General features: G+C 42.5%; 1 protein-coding gene across 3 annotated transcripts in view; it reads right to left on the bottom strand.

The window, feature by feature from the left end:
- stim2b (stromal interaction molecule 2b) overlaps window positions 1-19,587 on the bottom strand; it is a 158,788-nt gene that overhangs the window by 85,969 nt on the left and 53,232 nt on the right. The gene's annotated exons all lie outside the window — the stretch shown is intronic.

Below are 19,587 nucleotides of genomic sequence, written 5' to 3'. Positions count from 1 at the left end.
AACTGAAAATCTAGTGCAACATCGTGTTACACAACTGGCTGATTGTAATGGATCATGACTTTAGATGGAGTTCATTCCCCTCAGCCTACTTGTGTGCTATTCTGTATACATTATGAGCCAGCACTTGTTGACCTGCTGCAGCTGAATGCTGGCATACAACATGTGAAGAACAGGTATTCAATCTGCTGATATGTTTTTGCAGCAATGACCATGAGCCATCTCACTGAACTGGGTACTCATCCTTTCTTTAAAGCCATATAAACAAAACTCAATTGTAAATCAGTTAGCTTCAACCAATAGAAAGCATGCAATACAACTCAAGTGTGCAAAAAACACATGCCATACATATGTTCAAACATTCTCATCAACTTCTTGTTTACTTCTCATTTACAAAGCACTAACCAAATAAAATGCAATGAATCTTTTTCATTGAGCAGGTATTTGTAGATGTATCCGTTAAAGGAGCAAAATAAAATATTGTCCCAGGTCATCCGGTCGCTGAATTGTCAGAGATCAGATGTACGACCCAAGTTACACATCGAGACCCCGCGAAAGTTCCAACAATCTGACCTCTGGAAATTGCCCAGGAAGTTTCAATTTATGATGGGCAATTCCCCTGCTCCCTGGAACTCCCCGCAAATGTCTCCAACTACTTACCCAGGTGGTTACCCAGGAATAGTTGGGCAGAACTTCAGGGTAACTCCAGAACTGACCACACCCCCAAACTGAACACCACCCGCCCAGACTACCTCCTCTAACCCAACTTCCCCTATCCACTCACCCATCCTACCACCTCTCCCACTTGCCACCCTACCCACCTACTGACTGACCTCACCCCCCCTACCTATTCACTCATTCATCCACTCATTTTTAAACTTAACAGTACTATGCCGTGAAAGGGGGCAAGTCTCATCTCCCTCCCGATGCTACTGTGCTGCGATGGAGTTCTTTGAGTTACACTGCGCTTCATATTTCTGGAGAGGCCAGGCTCGGAAGACCTGGCAAGAAACACGGAGCAGTGCTAAGGCATGGAAAAGTTTGAGTGGATTGTCAATCCGATAATGGCTGTTCTGCGGAAGATGCAGGCCATTAATATTAAAATGTTCACCAAGTACGTTTTATGAATTGAGGCAGTCATGTCTCTCAGGAAGCATTAGGAACTCAGCTTAGCAGATGCAATAAGCATTTTTGTTCCCTGAGTTCAAATGAGAAAGAATCTGGTCAAGTGTATTCATGTCTTATACAGCTGGGCTTCACTCCCACTCAGGTAATTGCTTGTACTTACTGTGGGTTAGAATTTCCTCGCCACTTCACCTCCAGTTGTCAGTAACACTACCACAGAAAAATGTAAAAAAATCAATAGTAAACTAATAAGCCCCAGCATTCGTTCCCACAATAGGTGATGACAGACAGCACCAACATAAACTATAATTTGGGTCAGCAGGAAAATCCCAGTCATGCTGTCTTAATTATTTCTGAGCTGCTTCATATTTACTTACCGAGGGATAGCCTTGCAACAATGGCATAGCTGAAAAATCTATGGAGAAGGCTGTCATTTCTTCAGGCACTCAATTCATTTTATACCTCCATACAAATTGCACTAATTCTGTCACAAGACCAGCAATGCCAGTCAGGCATTGTAATCAGTTACAGGACCATCTGAAATAACAGCACAGAGGGGTACAGAGCTACTTAACTTCCAATCAGCTGCTACTTATTATGAATTCTGATTTCATAATTAAGGAACTCAAATGGCAGAGCAAGGGTTCCAGGAGAGTCTTTTAGTGCACTCATAGGTCTGAATCATAATGCCACTTTGCTTTGGTGCACAACCAAAATTAGTCTGCATTGTCACACGAAAGAAGTTCAACCCGAAACCTAGCAGCCAGTCAGCAACTATCATTTACCTCCTCCACTAAGGAATCACTGAGAAGTTATTACAGTTAAGAAACTAAATATTGTACTTAATACACCAGCACATAATATTTCCCATGCAAAGCATAACGTAGGTTAATAAATCGACTATATTTAGGCTTAAACTTTGTTCAGAAAGTGCCCTTAAGATTTTGTAGAAGATGATTGGTGCTAATTAAAGAAGTGCAAAGAACAATGGGGGGGGGGGAATTCAATCCAGCCCACCGCAGTGAGAACTATGTGAGAGAGGCCCTGCATCAGTCTGCCCATGGCAGCAAAACCTCCTCTAAGTTGGGGGGCAATTCAGTGGGGTCTCGGATTAATTAGGAGCTGCACACGTTCCTGCACCTACCAAAAGCCACTCATCAAATCCTGTACGGTTTGCCAGTGGCCTACTGGAGGGGTGCATTGCCAGCAGCTGCTGATATGCACTGCCAGCAGTGGTGCTGATGGCAATGAAGAGCTGTCAGCCTCCAACTGGCCAGCAGCCCTCAGTGGGCAGGACTTCCCTCAACGAGGAGCCCAACGGTAGCCACAAGGAGGTTTAATGCCATCATTTCTCCTGCCTGGAACTGACGAGTGTTCCCCACTGGTTCTCCGTTTGAGGGGCGAGACACCCATCAGGACGATTAAATCACGCCCTATGTTACCCCTGATGTTTGGTGCCACTTTCTTGGTACTTCTTGGAAGAAGAGTTCCTTAAAAGGAACACGCAGATGCTGAGGATTGGATTTCACGGTACCAACGGGGACCAAATGGAGGTCAGACTGGAAAAAAAAGGTGGCGAGGTCCCAGATCCACATGTCCCATTCCAATGCCGGCTATTCTCACTGGCATGGAAAAGGTGGAGGGTTGTGACCTCGAGCCACCTGTTGTTTCAAGTTGCCAGCACCATCTTAAAAATGGCCAGTCCAGAACCCCAATGATTTTCTTGAAGGCGGTCACTGTCGGGAAGCCCTACTGATTTATATCTGATAAGTGAGGTTGTGAACTGTGACCTGGAGGTGGAGGAAGTGTTTCCTAATGACCTGTAAAGCAGGAAATGTTGCAATCTCAGGTGTATCTGTATCATCCATAGTCTGAGCTGGGAGCACTTTAGATAAGCAAGTGTTGTTTTCCCCAATTGCTTATCCGGCTAATGTTTTCAAACATTTTGACACTTCTAAGGGATCGTAACAAATTATTTACAGGCCCTAAAGTGAACACTTGGGTGATGGCATGAGGGAGGTAAAATGGAGGGTGAATAGGTCTGTCTTGGTGGGGGGGGGGGGGAGGAATAAAACTGATCTACATTGCTTTATTTATTGTTTCTAGCTGCCGATGTTCTCATCCATGAAGCAGGGCCTTGAAACAAAGCCGTATCAGCATTGAGCTCCCTCTGTCTTTGAGCCCATTTCTGCCTGTGACCTGCCTCTAGAGATGGCAGGCCCATCTCCAGCTCATGCCCACCTCCCCTGCATGAAAATATAGCGGGCAGGCTCCTCCAAGATGGAAATAGGATCAGGGGTTCAGAAAACTTCCCGACTCACGATACCCAACTCAACCACAAAGATCCAGGCCTCGGTCCTCCAACACAGCATTCTATTGCTCAGTGTCCATGTCCTATTCTGGCTTTGTTCTTGGTTTGGTCTCCTCCTAATCTGTGGATAAGCCCCCCATATTGCTAAACTATGCAGCAATTATTTTTGAGACTTATGGGGGGTGTGGAGGCTGGACCATAAGATGCCGTTAACATGTCAAAGCACTGCTTTGAGATGAAGTTGATGTGCTCCTTTTGGCAACACTGACCTAGTATCTGCAGTCTACCTCTACCCCCAACAACTGCCAGGGTGCTGTCAGTCAGGGTTGAATGGGGTCACCCAGCCTTTAACTTCAAATACTCTAAATTACAGTCTTAAAATTAGAAAGAGGGCAGTGATCAGCATCAGAAAATGTTGGCAAATAACCATTTGCCATACATGTCCTTTCTGTGCATGTAGCCAATGGAGTCCAGATGGCCACATGGGTGCCCGAGTAGTCACATATCTTTTAAGAAATTAACAATACCGTGAAATTGGGCAGCCTTCTCATGGCACTATTAAAGCTCACTGAAAATCTGATCAAAATCATTGGCCCCATCAAGCAATCCATCAGTCATCTGCTTAGTCCAACAGTTCAATCTGTTATTGGATGGCAAATTGGCCCATATTACTCATGCCTATTCTGCTAACCTGGAAAGAACTGGAAACAAGGTTGAGAACTGTCACTGGCAGTACTAATCCTATGGTGTGTGTAGGTACCCTTGAAATAAATGGCACAGCTGACTGACAGCTCTGAACAAGTCCCCTTGTTGAACCAGATGATTGGCTGTGTACGGTGTGCTACTGTTATCTGCTACCCTGGCATCCCATCTTTATTCTTCTATGTCCTTTTTCATTAAATGCAGCGATAGGCAAGCACTGAAAACAATCTCCATAGTTTGCACATGTGCGGCCATAAAAAAGAAACAAACATGGTAGCTTCAGAACAAGTACTCAATCAGCTGCATATTTAAGCATGGTTGCTTTGCTATTTAAGCAACAAGCAAATGGTTTTAGATTTAAACGCATCAGGTTCTTTGTCTTATGTGCAGTACCAAAACAAAGAATAATTCAGCAGCCATTAAAGAAATCGCGCATAAAACCACTGGGACTCGGGAAAATCAGAGCTGTTTGGTATATCAAAGCAAAATACTGCCAATGCTGGAAACCCAAAATAAGAAAAGGACACAGTGTCAATACTCAGCAGGTATGGACTGAGGAGCCAAGTTAACGTTTCAGGTTAATGATCTTTCACCAGAACGAGAACATGTTAGTTATGCAACAGATTTCAAACAAGTAAAAAGGCAGGGAGAAATGGAGGGAAAAGAAGAAAAGATAGGTCTATGATAGGGTGGAAAGCAGGAGAGATCAAATGTCAAAAGGAAAAAGGTAATAGGACAAGTTAAAAAAAGTGAAAGATGGGTCCAGAGGAGGTGTAACTGGCAACCAGTCACTGCTGTCAGAAAACAAGGGAATAGAGGTTATGATCTGAAATTGCGGAATCCATTGCTGAGTCCAGAAGGCTGTAAAAATGTCTAATCGACAGATGAGTTTATGTTGAACTTCACTGGACAGTGTAGGAAGTGGAGAAGGGAAGTCAAAAAGGGAGTGGGACAGAGAATTAAAGTGACAGGCCTCCGGAAGTTCAGGCTCACACGTGTTCCCCTAAGTGGTAATCCAACCTGCATTTGGGTCACCCCAGTGTAGAGGAGACCACATCATGAGCAATGAATGTAATATGCTAAATAGAAAAATAAGTACAACTAAAGAGTGTTTCATCTGGAAGGAGTGTTTGGAGACCTGGATCATGGGACAGGCGGTAAGAGGGCAGGCAGTCCACCTCCTGGGCCAGAGGAAGGGGAGGGACTAATGGGGATGATTGAGGAGTGGAGCAGGGTGTTGTGGAGGCATCAGTTCCTTCAGAATACCAGTGCTTCTGATGTGTTTTACTCTCCATACCAGTGCTTCCATTATGTCTTCCTTTTTCCTCAACCGAGGGTTGCCCTCCACTGTGGCTGACAAAACGCTCAATCATATCTATTCGTTTTCACGCTCTTCTGTTCTCATCACTTCTCCACCCACCCAGAACAAGATAGGGTCCCCCTTTACGTCATGTTCCACCTCACTGGCGCCTATCTTCTACAGATCATCCTCCACCATTTCCACCACCTCCGCTGTGATGCCACCAAACACATTATCTCCTTCTCCCTCAACATTCTAAAATAAGCTTTTGTTTTACACTTGGTATACCAGTACCTTGCACACCTGGCATATTTAAAGTTAATTTATATTGTGTCAGGTCTCAAACCAGAACAAAGAAGTACAAGCATTATTTTGTCATCTAACACTGACGACTAAATAAAGACTAATTTATGAAAACAAGCGATTTACCCAAGGTACCCAAAAAGGAAAGTATGACTGTGTTCTGTCGCACAGCTTAGAATTTCATAATTCTATGATCAGATAGGTTCAACTAATTTGGTGGTGCATCTGCATAGCTGCCTGAAAGCTGTGGGCTTCACGCAGTTTTATGTGACAGAACAGGAAATTTGTAAATATTGGCAAAGTTTGCACAGCTCAGTAAATACAGGAGATGTGTGCAGTCTGCAGTTTATAAATAAAACAACTATATCTGAGTCGCTATGACATTCAAGCACTTATAAACTTGTAAACTTTGAAGTGCTACTTCCAGAGTAACCACTCTGCATCAGCCTCTCCTGGTGTCATCACTAAAGCAAGAACTGCAAATCAGTATTATATGTTATAGCAAACAGCTACCAGTAAAACCAGAATGGAAATAGAGGAATGTAAATTGAGGTTAACAATCAGGTTAATAAAGCAAATGAGAAACTTATGGCAACAAAATACTGACAGGAATCAAATGGTTCATATATTAAACAATGGTAGAGTTTACAACAAAGAGATAACAAATTGCATCCAAATTAGAAACTGTCCAGGCCTAGATGTGAAAAATACTTCTAATCTGATAAACACATCAAAACATGCCTCTAAGAACTATTACTTTAGATCTGGTGCTTTTTCTAAGTGTTTTACTTGATATGGAAAATAATTTTGTTGTTAGAAACTGCCATTATGAAACATACAGGAGGGTATGTAGATCCCCTCAAAGGCACAACAATAAATATTAATGCCATGCCTGGAATATGGTTATATTTTTAGATACATAAACTTTCATGGGCACAATGTAATCCATGCAGTAGAAAGATAAAAGCTAAACAAGAAGAGCAAGGGAAGGATCAAATGAACATTTTCTATAAAATCAGTTGTAATTTCAGTGACTTCTTTCCAGATGAGGTGCGTTCAGTTCTCCCAGATGAAGAAAAGTCAGCAATTAACATGGAATGTAAACCATTAACATAAAATGTGAAACAAAAACAGAATTACCTGGAAAAACTCAGCAGGTCTGGCAGCATCGGCGGAGAAGAAAAGAGTTGACGTTTCGAGTCCTCATGACCCTTCGACAGAACTTGCGTTCGAGTCCAAGAAAGAGTTGAAATATTTATTTCTTATTTCAACTCTTTCTTGGACTCGAACGCAAGTTCTGTCGAAGGGTCATGAGGACTCGAAACGTCAACTCTTTTCTTCTCTGCTGATGCTGCCAGACCTGCTGAGTTTTTCCAGGTAATTCTGTTTTTGTTTTGGATTTCCAGCATCCGCAGTTTTTTTGTTTTTAACATAAAATGTGAATCTGTCTTTAGCACAACATTCAACACACAGAAAAATGGCATGTTTATATTAGTGTCAGTGGCATTTTTCTTTTCCCATTTTGCACACCAGGCATCCTGTGGCCTGACTGTCAATCGGAGTCAAAGAACGGGCAGTTTTACCCTGAAGGTGAGATCCAAGTCACTAGCTTGGTTAAGGCTATTCAAACTAATTTCCTAAACATTATTCAGTTTTAATTCTGCACAAGTTGTGGATAAGTCACCTGCCAACAAAAGAATCACTTCTTTTTAATGTTTCACTTAATTTTCAAAGCATTTTCATACTGTATAATCTAACTGCTGAGAAAGAAAAAACTAAATCAATAAGTCTAGAAATTGTTAAGAATTTAGAATGGAGTCGCAATACTCTTAAAACAAAAATTACCACTTGTACTAGCTTGCATTTTAGCTAGGAAGTAATTCCCAACAGACTCTCAGAATTCCTTGTAATAGACAGTATACTATTCACAAACTGTGATATCACACCACTACCACCATAAGCTTGAAGTAAAACCACTGACATGTTGTTTTTAAAATTTTAAGCAAGTTGTGGAGGTGAGTACTTTGAACAGGGTGCGTTTAACTAGGTACCAGTTTGGGGTTGAAACTGGCTAGAGAGATTAATTTTGTACCATTCCCTATTTTATTTCTGATTTTTTCCACCTTCTGTCAGGTAACTCAGTTGGCTAGAATGGTTGAAGCGAGATGCAGAATGATTCCAATATAGCAATCCCCGTACTGGCTGTGGTAGCTCATGGAGGACTGCCTCCTCGCCTTGTCCTAAGCTTGCTGAGTGTTGCCCCTCAAGCTATATATCCAGTTATTTTACTCTGAGAGAGATGCCTATGGTCCTTTGTGTGTGGGTAAGTACCTTATTACCGTACCTTTCCATCTTCAGCTGGTCTTGCGTATCTGTCTTACGATTTCCTGCCTGAGTCATTGCTGCTCATTTATTTATTTGCCTCTGTAGCGATTCACATTCGTTTATTTTTTATCTTACTTATATTATATTCTTTTATTTACTTATTTCCAGTTGGATTTTGTTCCCACTCTTATTTGCTATGAGTTGTTCTTTTTTATTTCCTGATGCAGTTTCACACAAACCCCTCGTTATTCATTCATTTTTTGCAACTTGTCATTTTCCCTGATCTAGCCCACTCACGTTTATTGTTTTCCCTTCATCGCCCCTGCCCTTTTTTTCATTCTTTTACAACTGCAGTTCTTCTTATTTACAATTTTAAAGAAAAAGATTTCCCAAGTCCTGACCACCAAGACACTGCATGCAAGATCTAATTCACAAATTTGTATGAACAACGTAGCTATATTATTTTGTAATACGTTCCAAGTTACGTAAGCTACAACTCCTGCTGTTTGACAACACCAGTGTCCAACTCACCACCAGCAATGCTACAAGAGATCCACTAGTTTGACACTAAAATGTTTGGCTGAAGGAATGCCCCATGGAGTTTCATTATTTTAGTTCATGAATATTTTTCATGATATCAGTTACTTTCTGTTCAACAGAGTATATAATTATAATTCTAAAAATTCCTTATACTTAAAAGTTTCATGGCCTAATTATATATGTCAAGGATGAGAAAAATCCATTCAACACAATAAGTTCATCCTTCTACTAACATATGCTGTACCCACCCCTAACTCCATCTCCATTATAGCATCCTACTGCATTTTAAATTTTCCTGTAGTTTAGCTTCCAGATTTATGCCGGAATGCTAAAAGCATAGCTGGATGAGGCTTAGCCTAAGACTCTACTCCTGCAGGAACTCTTAAGCCAAATCCCAGTGACAGGGCCGTTGCATAAAGGAACAGGTGCCCAAATCTGGGCATTTATCCCAGAGGGCCACGAATTTTGGAATGATATCTTGTCATTGCACTTTGTAGTTGCTGTTGGAAGCAGGCAATGTGGTCCCACTTTCATCAATGCAGTATGATGCCAGTACAGAAAGAAAGCACACTTGCATCACATGGATGCTCTTTACATCAGGGTAGTGAAGCAGGGTTTCTAATCTCAACAGATGGGAGGCCTGGTGTAGGGAGAAGGGGCAGGCATTAGGCACAACTCGATCAAAATTTCACTGCAAAGAAAAGGGCCTGTGGGCTCCTTACAACCCAGCACTTGCATGTTTATTCGTACATTCCTGGCATCTATAAATCAAGCAATCCTAGAGCTCTGTGCACACACATTTACTATTACAAGATTCTCATGTTGGCATAATGATCAGCAAGCAATGTAAAACATCATTCTGACTAACTCTAGTATTAAGAGTTCACATCAAATTCAGTCCATGGAAAAAGGATGTCCTAAATGAAACGGGGAAGTGGAAGAAATGCAATTCTTCCTTCCTTCCGCTTTTCCCATGTTACATGGGGTCGTCACAAAGGTGGTTGATCACTTTCGTATCAACCATCATTTTCTTGGATTTGGCAAGTGTTTTTACGGGTGGATTCCCTTCATGCTTCCTACCCTCCCCATTTATCTAGGCTGGGGATGGCACCGATACAGGCTGGCATGCCTGCACAAATGGCTGGCTTCTTTTGTAGTTAGCAATCTTGGAGTAGTACTTGAACCCAGGGCTCAAAGGCAGGGGAGCTACTGAGCCACTGCAGTTCCTGGAAGAAATATAATCTATTGTTCCATATCTACAAATCTCTCAATACTTCGCTATGAAAAAGCAAAATAGAAAGTAAACAAGTAAACAGTACAATCCTTGTCCAATAATGCAATGCAATACAAATGTGTGATCTGCCTTGAAAGACAAACACAAGATAAAATTGTCAATCAACTTTAAAATCCCAGGTTAACCATTTCCCTGCCATACACCAGCTCGATTGAAATATAGTCTGATGACTTTTAACCAAATGTTCTGCGGATGCTTTACCAAATCATTAGAAGTCTTCTAATAACATTTAACTCCTGCTCAAAGGCAAAGCTCCAGGAGCTGATCTATCTCAGCTGAGGTCTACAAGGCTGGAGGTCAATGCCTGGTCAAGAAGTACATTGAACTCTTTCAGTCTATGTGAGAGGAATGAACCATTCCGCAAGAATATGCCTCTCTCGACACTGTCCACCCGTACAGGCAGAAAGGAATTCGCCAATCTTCCAACAATCAAAGGAATCTCACTCCTCTCCACTACAAGCAAAATCTTCGTCAGAACGCTTCTGAACACTGGGTGCAACATTTCAACTAGGATCTGCTGCCAGAGAGTCAGTACGGTTTCAGAAAACATTGTGGAACCACTGCTATGGTGTCTGCAGTCAGGTATCACAAAGAAATGTCAAGAACAGGACATGGACCTCTACAACATGCTTGTGTTGACCTGACAAATGCCTTTGACACAGGTGAGCCATGAGGGCCTTTGGAAGGTAATGGAGAAATTCGGCTGCTCTGAGAAATTAATCTCAATGATTTGAAAGTCCCATGACAGCAGGCTCACGTGGGTCCTGGGTGATGTCGAGTCTTCTGACCCATCCCCAGTCATTAATGGAGCTAAACAGGACTGTATACTAGCTCCAAACCTCTTCAGCGTGTTTTTTTTCCTGCCATGCTTTCTGATGCATTCCATAATGGTGATCCTAGCATCAAAATCAGATATCACACGAATGGGAAGCTGCTCAATCTCAAGACAGTACCAGACAAAGACCAAGGTCTCCAAGGACATATTTCATGATTTCCTGTTTGCAATGACTGTGCATTAGCTGCCAGTTCAAAGTTGGACATGCAACGTAGCATGGACTTGTTCTTTAATAAATGTGACAACTTCAGCCTTTCGATCAGCACAAAGAAAATTGAAGTAATTGAACCAGCCTGTTCCAGGAAAGCTCCATCTCAAGCCCAAGGTTTCAGTCCACGACCAGAACCTGTCAGCAGTGGATAAGTGCACTTATCTTGGCAGCACACTCATCCCCTACCGCCAACATATAGTTGCAGCAGTGTGTACCATCCATAAGATGCACTGCCGCAGCTCACCAAGGCTCCTTAGACAGCACCTTCCACACCCGCAACCTCTACCACCTAGAAGGGCAAGGGCAGCAGATGCATGGGAACACCACAGCTTGCAAGTTCCCCTCACCATCCTGACTCTGAATTATATCGCTGTAACTTCACTGTCGCTGGGTCAAAATCCTGGGACTCCTTTCCTAACAGCACCTTGGGTGTACCTACACCGCATGGACTCCAGCAGTTCAAGAAAGCAGCTCACCATCACCTGCTCAAGGAGAATTAGGGATGGCAATAACTGTTGGTCCAGCCAGGGCTGCCCACAACCCATGAACAAATAAATAAAAAAAAACACATTCTCTCGAGCTGTCTACATTGACAATGAAAGACATCAAGAATTGCCAAAGCAAGTCTAGCTTTCAACAGGCTTCGAACATCAGTCTGGGAATGAAGAGGAATAAGTCTGCCTAACAAACTGAAAGCCTATAGAGTAATCATCCTGCCCACTCTGCTCTACGCATGCAGGACTTGGACTGTGTATAGTGTCATGCCAAGACACTCAGCATTTTCACTTGAGCTGCCGTTGGAAGCTTAAGATCAGATGGCAGGTCAAAATACCAAACACTGGAGGTGCTCACCCGAGCTGGCATTCCAAGCATATGAAGTCTGTCACAACTGAGTTGAGCTGGTCATGTAGCCAGAATGCCTGACACTCACTTACCAAAGTGAACCGCTTCTATGGAGAGCTTGAGTGTGGGGTGTGCTCTCATGGCGGTCAAAGGAATTGCTACAAGGATATTCAGAATGCTTCAATTTGGAGTTTTGAGATCAACCCCAAGTCCTGGGAGAAGCTCACCCAGAATTGCTGCAACTGGTGCATCCAAATAAAAAATGGTACAGCCTTCTTTGAAAGCAAGTGCGTATCAGAAGCAGAGACAAAATACAAGAAGGGGAAATCCTGAACCAGAGACTTGTCCAAAACTCAGTCGTCTATGGTATCCTGTCCTATCTGGAGAACCTCCTGGTAGCAAACCACCTATGTACTCACTAAAGCCTACCAAACACCTCAGATGACGAACATGGTCATCTTCGCATTGAAGGACAAACGGCAACAAAACAGAAGTCTTTTATTAGTACACCAGTGGTAGCTTAAATACAATGGACCAATATAAGTAGTAATCTGAGGTTACTTTTTTCTCCTGTTATTTATGCTCACTTATCACAAACACAGACACAGAAATCATTCAAATTGTCCTTCTTTCACACTTTTCTTCTCAAATGCATATTGAATAATTGGTTGGGAAGTACTGTGCTCTGGTTCAAATACATGTCCTACAGCCCTAAAAAGTCAAAGGAAGCTTTCAAAAAGGACTTATTACTTTATAACACGTCTCCAAATATTATTTCTGGCTCTGTGACAAATCCATAGCAGTATAAAAAATAGGCATTGATTAAAGTGAACGTTTTTTTTTCCCTAGCATCCCTGCAATGTGAAAAGACTTGTTTATTCCACTGGACATCAAAGCTAGTTGAAGGTAATCACAGTATATCTAAGGCAGAACTTCACAAGGAATATACATGTTCCAAATACATTTGAATGTTAAACTATATTTAACACATTACTCTGTGTACTATTTTCATGCTTCTTTTATTATGAAAATTTCATATTATGAGGGTCAAAAAGGTTATGCAAAGGTGCCATTTCAATAAATATTTACAACTCAGCAATAGTATTTCTGGCACACAATGTTGTTGTACATGTACCTTACTGAGTTGATACATAAAGCTTTAAAAGCATAAGACTGTATTGTCATGAACGTTTCTATAGAAAGGACTTTGCTCTTAGAATTCTATAGATTGTGATAACAGGTGCTTTTTAAAGGTCATACGCAGCTGAAGAATATCATGATAGCAGGAGCAGCCAGATGCAATGGGCTGGATTTTACACTCCTACCCCCCACCCTCGGCGGGTTTCAAGGTGGGGCGGGGGGGCATGTATAATCCAACGGGTGGCCTTCCCGCCACCTTGGGCCTATTGAAGCCCTTAAGCGGCCAACTAATGGCCGCTTAAGGGACTCATCCCACTGGTAATTTATCCACACCTGCGGGGGGGCTTTAGCTGCACAGGCTGGTGTTGGGAAGTGGGGGGGGGGGGGGGGGGGCCTCCTTCTCAGACCCCCGAGGCCCATCGGAGGCATTCTTCACCAAAGGTCATCCCCCCACTTTAAGCCTCCCATCTGGCCTCTTGAATCGGCACCCACCCACCCAGCCCCCTCTCACCGTAATATCCAGCCCTGGGCTTACCTGGGCTCCTTGACGTGGTAGTACTATCTTTAGTGGCCACTGTTCCTGGCTGACTACAGAGTTGCCAGTCATCCGATTGGTAGCTAAGGCTTCCCAGGATGGGGCAGAAGTCTTGCCTGAAAGCAATTAGCGCCGCTCCCAGCATTAAATTTCTACAAGGGAGCTGTTGAGATCGTGGGCGGTTTTTAGCCAGGCAGCACCCTGTAAAATCCAGCCCAACGTTACAGAAGTTGAAATGCTTTCTTACAAAGATGCCTGATTTTTTTCATTAAAAAAAATTATTTCTACAATTTCCTTATTGCTTATCTCACCTTTTTAGGGAGGGTAGTAATTGTTGACTTTAAGCTGAGGGAGTTCCACTGAAACTAGCATTTGTTTGTTTTATTTATTCAAATGCAGAAAAATATCTCAAAACTTTCCACAGAAGCATAATCAGGCAAAACTGTCAACAAGAAGCCAAAGGAATGGCTTTTTGGAAAGTGCATAACACCAGTCAAAGAGCTCAGTTTTGAAGAGAATCTTACAAGGAAGGTCAGGTGGAGCGCCACAGAAGGCACAGTTGCCAATAGGTGAAGAAACTAAGGAATGCACAAGAGGCTAGAATTAGAGGAGCACTGAATTCGTGGAGAGCTGTAGGGCTGGAGATATTACAAAGACAAGAAAAGGAAATGCAATGAAAACTAGAATGCAAATTTTTAATTTGAAGCATTGGGGAACCAAAGCCAAAGTAGATCAGTGAGTAGAGAGGGGTGATGGGTGAACAAGATTTTGTGAAAGTCAGAATACAATTTTGGACGAGCTCAAGTTTATGGAGGTTGGAAGACGGCTGGCCAGGCACGACAGAATTAGAATAGTAGAGTCTGCTGGTAACATAAACATGAGCAAAAGTTTCAGCAACAAAAGGGCTGAGGTGGGATGCAGTGGGGTGGGGTGGGGGGGAGAATGGCTGATGCCTGATCAACTTAGAGTCAAACGGGATGCTGAAGTCACAGTCTGGTTAAAACATGGCTGTGGAGGTTTTTAGAATTGAAGCCAAGGTGCAAAGTTTGTGGTGGAGGCCAAAGCTATGCTTGCAGTCTTCCCAATGTTTGACAGACACATGGAGGGTCAAGGGAGGGGTTGGAGAGGCAGAATTGATTAATGTATGTATGGAACCTAACCCCATGGCCTGAATTTTTAATCAGGGGTCAGAAACTGGACCTCATTCCAGGTCCTGAACCCATGTGCTTTAGGTGCACCTAAAACAAGTTTGAAAGATCTAGCCAAGGCCAGAAAGTGAGCTCACCATCCAATCAGGGCCAACAGGAGGTCCTCCAGCACTCAAGAGATTGGCAGATCAACTGGTCAAGATGGGAGCTGCCGATATGAAGATGCAGGCACCGTGGGACAAGTGATGTTAAGTTTACATTTTTACCTTCTTTATTAAAAAATGCCACAGCTGCCTGGCCATATCCCTCCACGAAACAGCCAGCAGCTGTGACCTGACAGGTATGGGTGGTGGTGGTTATGGGGGGGGGGGGGCAGAGAGATTCTTTGGCTGAACAATCACAAACTGGAAATTTCAGTTGGCACAGGAACGGGACCTTAATAGGGCCTTGCTTATATTTAATTACATGTCTATCCGCCGCTTGCTGACGGAAAGCCGATCCAACTCGGAGTCAGCCTCTCTCAAAATGGCTTGGACTCAGGATTATGGCATGGTGGAGAGCTGGTATGAAGGCAGGCCTACCTATCTCCCATCCTGACCCCGACCCTTTTAAAAATTCTGCCCCATATCTCTGAATAATGTTGCTGAGGGGCAGTATTGTAGATGTAGTCGATGAGGGTCCAAGGACAGGTCCTCGGCAGAAATTGTAAAGGGCACTTTTTTTTTTGAAAACAGTGTCAACACAATTACACCTTAATCAAATACAAAACAGGTTAGACCAGAATAAAGGTCCATGTACACCATTCCAACCAAGTCAACTCCACCCTCTAAAGAGCTTTTTCAAAGCAACAGTGTGATTTCATTTTCTCTCAAGAAACATTCCTCTAGTCTTTAAGTGGCACTGCTAATTTAGATCTGGTACCACACGAACTCAACTGGGTTGAAATCAAAGAGAGAAACCTTTTATTCCAAAACAGAGGACTGGATTCAATCTCAGGTCTTGCAGGATAACATTCCTATCCATGCACCATCAATTCCATCCTGGACCCCTGTAGAGGACACCCAAGGGTTGCCCACAATGGAAGGTCCCACTCAGATTTTTCCTTCTGGCTTCTCCATTCATTGCTGCTGCTAACAGTACTTCTGAGAACAGCCACCATTCTGACCAGGGGAAACAAAGATGTGAATGGCTTTGCATGCAAATCCAAAGATAAACTTTCATATTTTTTAGAACAACTTTTTTTTGGTGCATATCATAGATCACCAGCAACTCAAACAAGCTGGTTCAAAAGTACCCCATAGAAGTTTTGCTAGCATCCTGTGCCATTACACCACCCAGAACAGATGGAGCACTTCAAAAATAAAGGATTTTGCCTTCCATTCAGACAATAAACAGCTACAGTAAAGTCCGTGCAGTTCGTGACTTCTTTCACAATTTTGTTTACCTGCATGAAAGTCCTTGTACACACAATCAGCCTTTGTGGCCCCAAATCTTTGCCGATCCACGCTTAAGAAAATGGAAAACAAGGGCAGTGTGTGTGTGAGCGCACGCGTGAGAGAGATACACTGAAGGAGACATCAACAGGGGAAAAGAAGAGATGCAGATTAGCTGTGCATGCAGACACAACTATATAGAGATTTTTTATATAAGTGAGTGAAGGTTAGTCAAATGGTGTATGTTTCTCCCAGTTGTTGCAGTCTGCCTCTTGAGAGGGCGGGCAGGCAGGTGGGGGAGGGGGGATGGAAGCGAAGGAGAGAGGCCTAGTCTTTTAAACCACGCTTTCTCATCTCTCTCACTCTAAAGGTGGAGTGGAAGGAATCAGCTCGCGGCTCTGACCGTGCTTTTAACGGTTGATTTTCTGTCAGAAAAAACAATTTAAAAAAGGAGGAAGGGGAAGGGGAACTGGATGAAAGGGAGAACCATGTGTAACAGCAAAGGATTCGCTGATGCCTTCAGTACAGGAGAATCTCACAGTGAGAGAAAAACTCCAATTAACAGCAACATTTTGAGATGGCTGGAACCTTTCTAATTCACTCCCAAAAGTATGTCCACTGTTCGCAATTTCACCCTTTGCAAGAATTCGCAGGAATGTAACCCCTGTGAATGGCAGGACTTTGCTATATTGCAGCAGCCTCAGGAAGGCTTTGTAGCTGGATACAGAATTCTTCACATCTCTGACACCTCAATTTTTCTGCAGTCCAGAAACAATGATTAAAATCTCTATTTATTCTAAGAGCAATGTGACTATCAATAGTTTCTAAGCATTAGATCCTTGCTTGTTCTGCTTCTTCTATAATTTATAATTCAGTAAATTAGTACACAAGGCCACTGCACTCATTCAAAGGGGCAACTTCATAAGCAAAGAACTTTCCCTATTCAAAAGCAGAACATGATGCAGTTATTTTGGTCCTCAAGATGCAGTTTTGATATTGTGGAGAAAATGGGGGTAATTTTGCCTTCTGAAGTAGATTAACTTGGAATAGTTTAGCCCTACCTTAACACACCCTAAATCTTACATGCAAACAGCATTCAATTCTCGAGGCCAAGTTCATTTGCATAACTAATCACAACTCCAGTTGCAAACTCAGGCAGGTCCAAGGGTGAGATATAGGGGAGGGAAATTAAAACAATACCCAAGTGAAATGTTAAAAGGTGGGGTAATTAAACAGGAATGTCACAAAGAGAGTGGGACAAAAAAATCAAAAAGCCTTTAAAGGCATTACAATCCAATAATAATCTACATCAAAGTTGTAGAGATAGGGATAATAGAGTGCCCTGCCATCCATTCTTAATTAGCACATTCGCTTAGATAATATCACCACCTTCAACACTTCTTTGTTCCTTTGTCTGTGACATCTTTTGATTATCTGCTCCTATCACTGCTTGCTTGTCCCTACAATCACACCAACCACCCCCCCACCCCGCCTTAAACCAGCTTATATTTCACCCCTCTCCTAATATTCACTCAGTTCTGTTGAAGGATCATGAAGACGTGAAACGTCAACTCTTTCCTTCTCTGCTGATGCTGCCAGACCTGCTGAGTTTTTCCAGGTAATTGTTTTTGTTTTATAATAAAGTAGCAGGCCAAAATGAAAGGAAAGGACAAAATGAAGGGAAAGGGAGCTCTCAGTGCAGACATAGGTCTGTAGACAAATGATGGAGAAGTTTGCCACACGATCCCATACAATTGGCTGCTGAGGTCAGGTGGTACTGCAAGTTGCTTGCAAGGACTCTGTATTGCCCCCCACCCAACTATTCCCACAGGTCAACAATGCAGAAGGTCAACAAAGAGGACCAGCTAAATTTCAGCTGACCACTACAATCCCTGCTTATGCCAACCCTCTGACATATGGTAACTGCAGGTCTCCTTACAGCAGAATGCATAATTTGAAATCTGCTTCTCTGTTAACCTGGATCCTGAGAGGACATGCCCCCATTTCAATTGCCAGAACTTGCAGAAATAGATGATGACATCCTAGCAGGTGCTGCCAAACATACACTGCTGGCTCGTGATAGTCATAGCAGGCCCTCATTCATATAGTATCATTTAAAGTATGGACTGCAATTGGAGCACTCTTTATGGACCTTCCAGCATAATTGGTATTTAGGTATTTGCATTTCATGCAACACTATCTGGGGTCTGCTGGCATAGTTTCCTCTGAACGAGAGGCACCTTCAGCTGAACACTTCTCAAAGAAAGGTATGTTATCTCCCTTTGCAGAACTTGTGTATGTGGATGCCAGCAGGAAGACATAAGAGCATTTGACAGACAGCTCAGTTTGCCTGGCACCAACCCGCAGCTCTTCCTCTAAACACATGAGCTTGGTGAATAAATACTGGCTCACGCACTAGCAACAATAAGGTTGGGTGGGCAGGTGGCAGTGGTGCTTTCCACAAACAGATCTTTGGGGAAAGTGTACCAGAGCTCCGAGCAACTTAAGAAACCTACAAGAATTTCCCATTCACATTAAAACAAACCATTTAGTTGTATCACAAGGCCCAAGAGTAGGATTCTGTAAACATGATCTTGCTAAAGCTACCTTGTGCTAGTAATTGGATAAAGGAAAAGCATATTTTTGCTGGAATATATATTATCTTCTATGGCTTGGATCGATAGAATTGAAAAAGTTCTAACATGGCAGGTTTTGCTCCATGTCAATAAAACAATTGAAAATATTTTTCTCTCTGCACTGAGAAAGCTTATTTTCAGTTCATGTTGCATAACTACTGTCTACATCAACTATTAATGGTTTCTTCAATTAATCACTGATTATATAGGTAAGCACTTCCTCATTCAACAAGATGCAAATAAAACTCTTAAAGCACAGGTTTCCACTTTATTAATGTCGCCAAAATAACAGAGTGGTTGTTTCATCAGACAAGATACTAAGTGGAAGATCTTGGTTTTGGACTATTTTTAATAGCTCGTTTGCAACTCTAAGAATCATAATGTCCTGACTATCTAGATCTTCATTACAAGCTTTGAAAATTAAAAATACACAAATAAAAAGATCTTAATACTTTATGGGTTACTTGTCATAACTGCATGTCTTTTTGCTAACTCACCTGGCCATATCAAACCACGACAGAAGGGACAATCAAACTGGTCTGCCCAAACTCAAAAAATCTCCTGTAATTCTTAGGCATCTCATACTTCTAGGATCAGGCTGAGAAATCCCTTATAGCATCACATTGCTAAACTGGTCAAAGCAACTGCACTGAAAATAGCAGCAGCAGTTGTCAAGCCGAATTACAGAGCTTCTGGAGACTCGTGGCAGATTCAACCAAACCAATGATATGGGCACTGTGTAACAGTACCTAATTAAGCCAAACTCTCTTTTTGTTGATTAATAATCTTAAATATTTACTGCTTAACGACAGGGGAGCACAATCACTCAAGATCTTCAGTGGCTCAGAAAGGTCTGTCGCCACTTTCTCATAGCAACTAGGGATGAGCAATATACCACAGATCACAGCA

Source organism: Carcharodon carcharias, chromosome 1, assembly GCF_017639515.1.
Source record: "Carcharodon carcharias isolate sCarCar2 chromosome 1, sCarCar2.pri, whole genome shotgun sequence".
In the NCBI taxonomy this organism is placed as follows: domain Eukaryota; kingdom Metazoa; phylum Chordata; class Chondrichthyes; order Lamniformes; family Lamnidae; genus Carcharodon; species Carcharodon carcharias.
The sequence above is the reverse complement of the archived record's forward strand: the minus strand, read 5'-3'. Positions and strand labels throughout refer to the sequence as shown.